Raw genomic sequence first — 7,244 nt, forward strand, 5'->3', positions numbered from 1 at the left:
GGCAGGGCAGTGTGAATCCTATAAATTTTGTGAACTTCCTGTGCCTTGCCAAGTCTTCTCTCTTCCTCCAGAAAGGAATGTTCCAGTCCAAAGGAAACAGCTATGCCACCCTGCAGATCTTATGTTCTTTCTTCTATTCTGCAATGTTCCCTGAACCTCATAGTGGGTGATGTAGAGGTCTGATCATTTTAATCTATTTACAGTTGAGTATTGGGTTTCTATGACACAGCAAACAGTCACTTTTTCTCAGCAACTTTAATGATTCTGAATATTTGGAGTAGCCACAACCTACTGCAAAATAAGTCTTCCTCCACGACTGAGGTTTGTTCTAGTAAACATTATTTGGGGATTTTTACCCTGCCTTAAATCATTTATTTCCCAAATAAAAGACAGAAAACTTTCATATTTATAATAAATAATCCTCAAGGTACCAGAGCTGGGCAGATATCACCCTCTATGCTATTTTGTCTACTTCTCTGTTAATAATCCTGAGCTATCACTTGCCATGTTCTGCCTGGCCTGCTCTGACTCCAACTGGCCAGCTCTCATGGAGATGCGTTCATGATCTCCTATCCCCGTGGTGATTTCTCCCTTCTTTTTCTCTCTCCCTTGTGGTCTCTGCCTCAGATCTCAAGCCCAGGAACTGAAGCCCCACCTACCTCTCTTCTGCCCAGCCACAGGCTATAGGCATCTTTATTAAGCAATCACAGATAACTTGGGGAGAAAGGTTTATACAACAAAAGTTGGTTTATGTGATGATCTTCTTGTGTTGGAGCAACACAAATTTGGATGCAAGCAGCATCAGATCAACCCACTACAGAGGTTGGCAGCACAAAACCCATATTTTGAAAGCAATTTGATGGTCTTCCCACCACCATTTGGACCAGGGAGCTGGGCAACTCTACAGCTTTCTGTGCATGGCCTGCCAGGAGAGAATGATCTCCCAGTAGTATTTTCACTTCTGAGCATGCCAGTGAGATTTCCAACCTCCTCTCTGGGGGGAATCAGCTAGGAGTGCACAGGGCATAAGATCAGTGGAGCTGCTGGGACAGAGATCTTCAGGCTGCCATTTGCACCAGGGGCGACTCCACAGCCTTCTGTACACAGACCCTGACAGAAGAGAGTTGGTCTCCTAGGAGTAAGACACAGGTTTACAGGCCAACAGGAGGAACAAGCTCTAGTCAGAGACAGCAAGACCAACTAGCACCAGAAATAACCAGATGGTGAAAGGCAAGCACAAGAACCCTACCAACAGAAACCAAGGCCACATGGCAACATCAGAACCCAGTTATCCCACCACAGCAAGTCCTGGATACCCAACACACCGGAAAAGCAAGAATTGGATTTAAAATCATATCTCATGATGCTGATAGAGGCCATAAAGAAATACCGGAGAACATGGGTCAACAGGTAAAAGCCCTTACAGAGGAAACACAAAAAATCCCTTAAATAATTACAGGAAAACACAAACAAACACATGAAGGAAATGAACAAAATCACCCAGGATCTGAAAGTGGAAGTAGAAACAATAAAGAAATCACAAAGTGAGACATGTCTGGAGATAGAAAACCTTGGAAAGAATTCAGGAGTCATAGATGCAAGCATCAACAACAGAATACAAGAGATAGAAGAAAGAACCTCAGGTGCTGAAGATACTATAGAAAACATTGACACAACAGTCAAAGAAAATGCAAAATGCATAAAGCTTATAACCCAAAACATCCAGGAAATCCAGGACATAATGAGAAGACCAAACCTAAGGATTATAGGTATAGAAGAGAGCGAAGATTAACAACTTAAAAGGCCAGTGAATAGCTTCAACAAAATTATAGAAGAAAACTTCCCTAACCTAAAAAAAAGAGATGCCTACGAACATACAAGAAGCCTACAGAACCCCAAACAGACTGGACCAGAGAAACTCCTCCTGGCACATAATAATTAAAACACCAAATTCACTAAACAAAGAAAGAATATTAAAAGCAGTGAGTGTAAAATGGCAAGTAAGTTATAAAGGCAGACCTATCAGAATCACACCAGACTTCTCACCAGAGATGATGAAAGCTAGAAGATCCCGGGCAGATCTCATACAGATTCTAAGAGAACACAAATGCCAGCACAGACTACTATACCCAGCAAAGCTCACAATCACCATAAATGGAGAAACCAAGATATTCCATGATAAAACCAAATTTATGCAATATCTGTCCGCAAATCCAGCCCTACAAAGGATAATAGATGGAAAATACCAACACAAGGAGGGAAACTACACATTAGAAAAAGCAATAAAGTAATCTTCTTTCAACAAACCCAAAAGAAGATACCCACAAACATAAAAGTAACATCAAAATTAACAGGAAGCAACAATCACTATTCCTTAATATCTCTTAACATCAATGGATTCAGTTCCCTAATAAAAACAAACAGAAATATTTTTCATATAAATCTTCAATTTTATCAGAAAATGTTTGCAATTCCTCTTTCAATTAATTTAGTGTTTTTTATGTGTACCATTTTATCTGCTTTATTTTTCATGAAAATCTTCAATTTTAATGTTTTTCTATATATTTCTTCTATTTTATCAGAGATGTTTTCAATGTAAATTTCTGATTTTATCACAAAATATTTTTAATTCCACCTTCAATTAACTTAGAAAGGTGTTTTCATATCTACCATTTTATTTGTAAAATTTTCCATGAAATATTCAATTTTACCATGTTTGTCTATATATTTCTTGAATTTTATCAGAAATATTTCCATGTAAATCTTCAATTTTATCTGAAAATGTTTATAATTCCACTTTAAATCAACTTAGATTATTATATGTCTATCATTTTAATTGCCACGATAATCTTCATTTTTAACATGTTTTTCTATATATTTCTTCAATTTTATCAGAAATATTTTCCATGTAAATCTTCAAGTTTATCAGAAAATGTTTATAATTCTCCTTTCCATCAACTCAGGAATACTTTTATGCCTACCAGTATTATATCTATATAAAATTTTCCATGATAATCTTCAATTTTAACATGCTTTTCTACATTTTTCTACAATTTTATCAGAAATATTTTCCATGTAAATCTTCAATTCTATCATAAAATGTTTCTGTTTCATTTTTCAATTAATTTAGCAATGTTTTTATGTCTACCACTTTACTCTTTAATTTTCCATGAAAATTGTCAATTTTAATGTTTTTCTATTTATCTCTTCTATTTTATCAGAAATAATTTCCATATAAATCTTCAATTTTATCATAAAATATTTTTACTCCTTTTTTTCAATTAATAAAAAAAGAAAGAAAGCAGTTTGACAGGCACATCATATCAATTTAACAAAACAGTATGAGTAGCCTCCTAGCTATGGCATAAGACTTCCTCAACCACTGATTTTTGTGCTGGTTTACAGTAATAAACATGAGTTTCCTCATGTGGAGTGGTTCTTAAACCCAATGCTTGTAGCTATACATTCTTAATGGGTTCTTAAACCCATTGTAGTTATGCAATTTTTGCTCCAGCAGGTACTTGTCCTTCACATATTGACAGTTTGTAAACAGATAGGATTCTTGACAAAAATTTTCTCCAAACATGCATAACCCTGTTAGAACTTTAAAAGTCAGTCAATGAGCATTTTGTAGGTGAGTAACCCACTCCAGGTGCTTCACTGAATATCTTTATTCAATAGCCTCATAGCTTCCAGCAGTGTCTTTTATTCACTTATGTGCATGAGTTCACTTGAACTCTTTAACTGTCATCTCTGTTCTTCCAGATACTTTAAAAAGTTTATGATATAATCAAGGGTTATCATTATGTAATTGTGATGATAATAGTTTCTATTGATGTGACTGGATTTACAGTCTCCTAGGAGATAAACTTCTGGGCATTTTTTTCTGAGGGCATTTCCAGAGAGTTTTTACCAAGGAGGAAAGCCTTACCCTGAGGATGTGCACTATCCCATAGGCTAGAGTCCTAGACTGAATAAGGAGGAGAAAATGAGTGGAGCAGCATCAGATGTTTCTTGCTTCATGACATGGATACTAATTGCCTCATGATTCTGTTGCCATATGGAAAGATACTCTTCCCCCTAAACACACACATCTTCCATGCTGTTGTGGACAATATTCCCCAAATTTGAGCCCAAACACAACTTGCTGTCTTTAACTTGCTTTGGTCAGACAACTTATCACAGCAATAAGAAAGGCAACTAATACAGAAAATCAGTACCAAAGAGTGAGGCTTTTGCTCTAATAAAACTGATAGTGTGGTCTGTAGGCCTTTGTAATTGGTTTGTGTAGCACGGTTTATAAGCCCTTGGAACTAGTTTGGGGAGAACATTGATAAATTTTGAGCTATAGGCTAAAGAAGCCCTGAAATACCATAAGCAAGAGGAATTTGGGGAAGAAATCAGAATACCAAGAGAAATACAGACAATAAAAGTTGTGCTCACGAGGTTTCAGAGAGGATCAGGAACTCTATCGGGAACTTGGGAAGAGGTCATTCGATGTGTATTCTGGCAAAAGATCTAGCCCACATCCTGAAAACTTGAATGGCTTGAAAACTCGAAAACTTCAAATGCAATGAACTAATTTGTTTAGTGGAGATTTCACGACAGAATAGGAATCAGACTGTTGTTAGTCCTCTGCTCTTATCTAGGTTTACAGTGGGAAGAACAAGAACAGCAAGTACTGAAGACAGGGCTACAAAATGTGCAATCATTTCCTAGCAAGGAAAGGGTCATTGGCAAGGTTAAAACTGCAGACGGGGATGATGCCGACAAAGCAACTAAAACTTGTAGTGAGAGTTTTGGTTCCTTTAGAGTTTTTGTGTTACTCTCGGGTATAGTGCATGAGGCTGCCTCACACAGGGTGATTAAGATTTGCCCTGTGCTCTATCAGGGGTGTTGTTTTGCCAGCTGCAGAGAGTTTATGCAAATGTATGAAGTTTCGAATTCTGGTAACTTTTCAGAAGGTATATTTATATACATTTATATATATTTATATACATTTGCCAGAACCCCCTGTGGTGTGGGCACTGTCAGGAGCTCTGAGGAGGTTCCTTCCATTGCTGGTTCCTTCCATTGCTGCTGGTTTCTGCTGCTGCACTTCGTCAAATGGCTGTGAGCAAATAGATGAGAAGAAGAAACTGGAGATATTCTGATGATAAAGATTGGAACTCAACACCACTAGCCATCAGGAAATAGTCTAAAGAGCGTTCATAAACCCTGTTCCCCTCTACTTCATTTCTACTTAGTGTTGGGAGGCTTGAAGGGGTTAGGGTGAAATAAGGGTGGAGAAAGATGGTAGATATAAGAACCCAAAAAGTAGCCCCACAAGTATGCCTATAAGACCTTTTTAAAAGTTAGCACAATTAAGGAGATAACAGGAAAGGTGCTTTGAGACAAGACACTACCCAGTTTGTTTAAAAAAATTAAAACTCCATCTGAAAAGAAGAAAGGCTGAGATGAGACTGCAGCTGACTGGGTTCATAGGAAAATATCTACTTGGCATCATCTTCTCAGGTTGAGCCATCAAGGTACAAAGGAACTGTGGTAGAAAAAGCCTGGTTGCCTTAAGCTGGAAGTATGACTTGGCATCATCATCACCAGACCTTCTTTTTGCAAGAATGCAGTATGTTTCCATGGAAACCCCAGCATATCGGAGCTATCTGAACAGTTAGATGCTTTGTGAGGAAAGCTGAAGGCATAGAGTGGAACTGGCTCCCCCAAAGGTCACAGGCACTGCAGATGGAAGTGTTACAGGGTCAGAATTACCCAAGGCTATTGCCACCGAGAACTTTGGATTCTAGACTTGGAGCTGTAGGGTTTGGCGCTAGCCTGAGTTTGGGTCTTGTTTGGTCTGAGCTTCCCTTGTCCTCATTCCTCTTTGAAGCGGAAATATTTATTCTGTACCATTGAATATTGGAAGCATGTAATTTTTTTGTAGTTTTACACATTTAAGGATTTGTTTTGAGTCTCAGAAGAGACTTTGAGTTTTGAACAGTATTGGGAGTGTTAAGATTTAAGATTCTTTTGGGGATGAATTAGATGCATTTTGTACTGACATCTGTGAAACTTTGAGGACTGAAAGTGGAGGGGTTTTTTAAAGTTGTTTTGAGTTTTTAAAGTTATGTTATATGGCTCAGTAGCTATAAGCACTTTCTGTTCTTGCAGAGAACCATGGTTCAGTACCTAGCACTCAAATAGAGGTTCACAACTATCTATAACTCCAGTTCCAAAGTATCCAACACCCTCTTCTGACCTCCACAGGCACTAGATACATATGTGACACATGCATACATACATACATACATACATACATACATACATACATGAAAAATACTCATACATATAAAATTAGATAAACATTTAAAAATTTAGATTCACAGTTCATTTTTTTAACTGGGTTGTTTGTTTTCTTGACTTTCTTTTGAGTTCTTTGTATATTCTGGATGTTACTGTTCTATTATATGTACAACTGTCAAAGATATTCCCATATTATGGGTCTTTCTCTTTCCTTAATTATTTCCTTTGCTTTTCAGAAGCAAAGTTTAATGAGTTCCCATTTGTCAGTTGTTGACATTAATTCTTGAGCAAACAGAATCCTAGTCAGAAAATCCTGAATCTTGTAAGAGGGTCTCTTGTTTTCTACTAGTAATTCCATCATTTCAAGTTTCACATTAAGATCTTCATCCTCTTGGAGTTGTTTTTCTACGCAGGGTGGCAGACACAGGTTTAATTTCATGTTGGCCCAACACTACTTGTTGAAGGCCAGTCTTTGTCTAGTGTGTAGTTCTTGCATCTTTGTCATACATAAGATGGCTATAATTATGTGCTCTTGTTTTGGGGTCTTTTTATTAAAGAGAAATAAAAATGGTTTAAAAAAACTTTAAACATCACCAACATCCTTAGAAATTAAAAAAATGCAAATTAAAATTACTTTGAGATTTTGTTTTACCCCAATCTGCATTGCTAAAATCAAATAAAAACAAAAACAACCAATAATAATTGTTGGCATGAATGGGGCAGTGTCATTCATTGTTAGTAGAATTGTAAACTAGTCCAGCCACTCTGGAAATCAGTGTGCAAAATTCTCAAACAGCTGAAAGTTAGTCTACCATATGACCCACACAAACCACTTCCTGCCAAGGACTTGCCGTGCTATTCCACAGATTCTTGCTCAGCCATGTTCACCGCTGCTCTATTCACAATAGGCAGGAAATGGAAACAGCCTAAATGCCCCTCAGTTGATG

The sequence above is a fragment of the Apodemus sylvaticus genome, chromosome 11 (assembly GCF_947179515.1).
Source record: "Apodemus sylvaticus chromosome 11, mApoSyl1.1, whole genome shotgun sequence".
Taxonomy (NCBI): Eukaryota; Metazoa; Chordata; class Mammalia; order Rodentia; family Muridae; genus Apodemus; species Apodemus sylvaticus.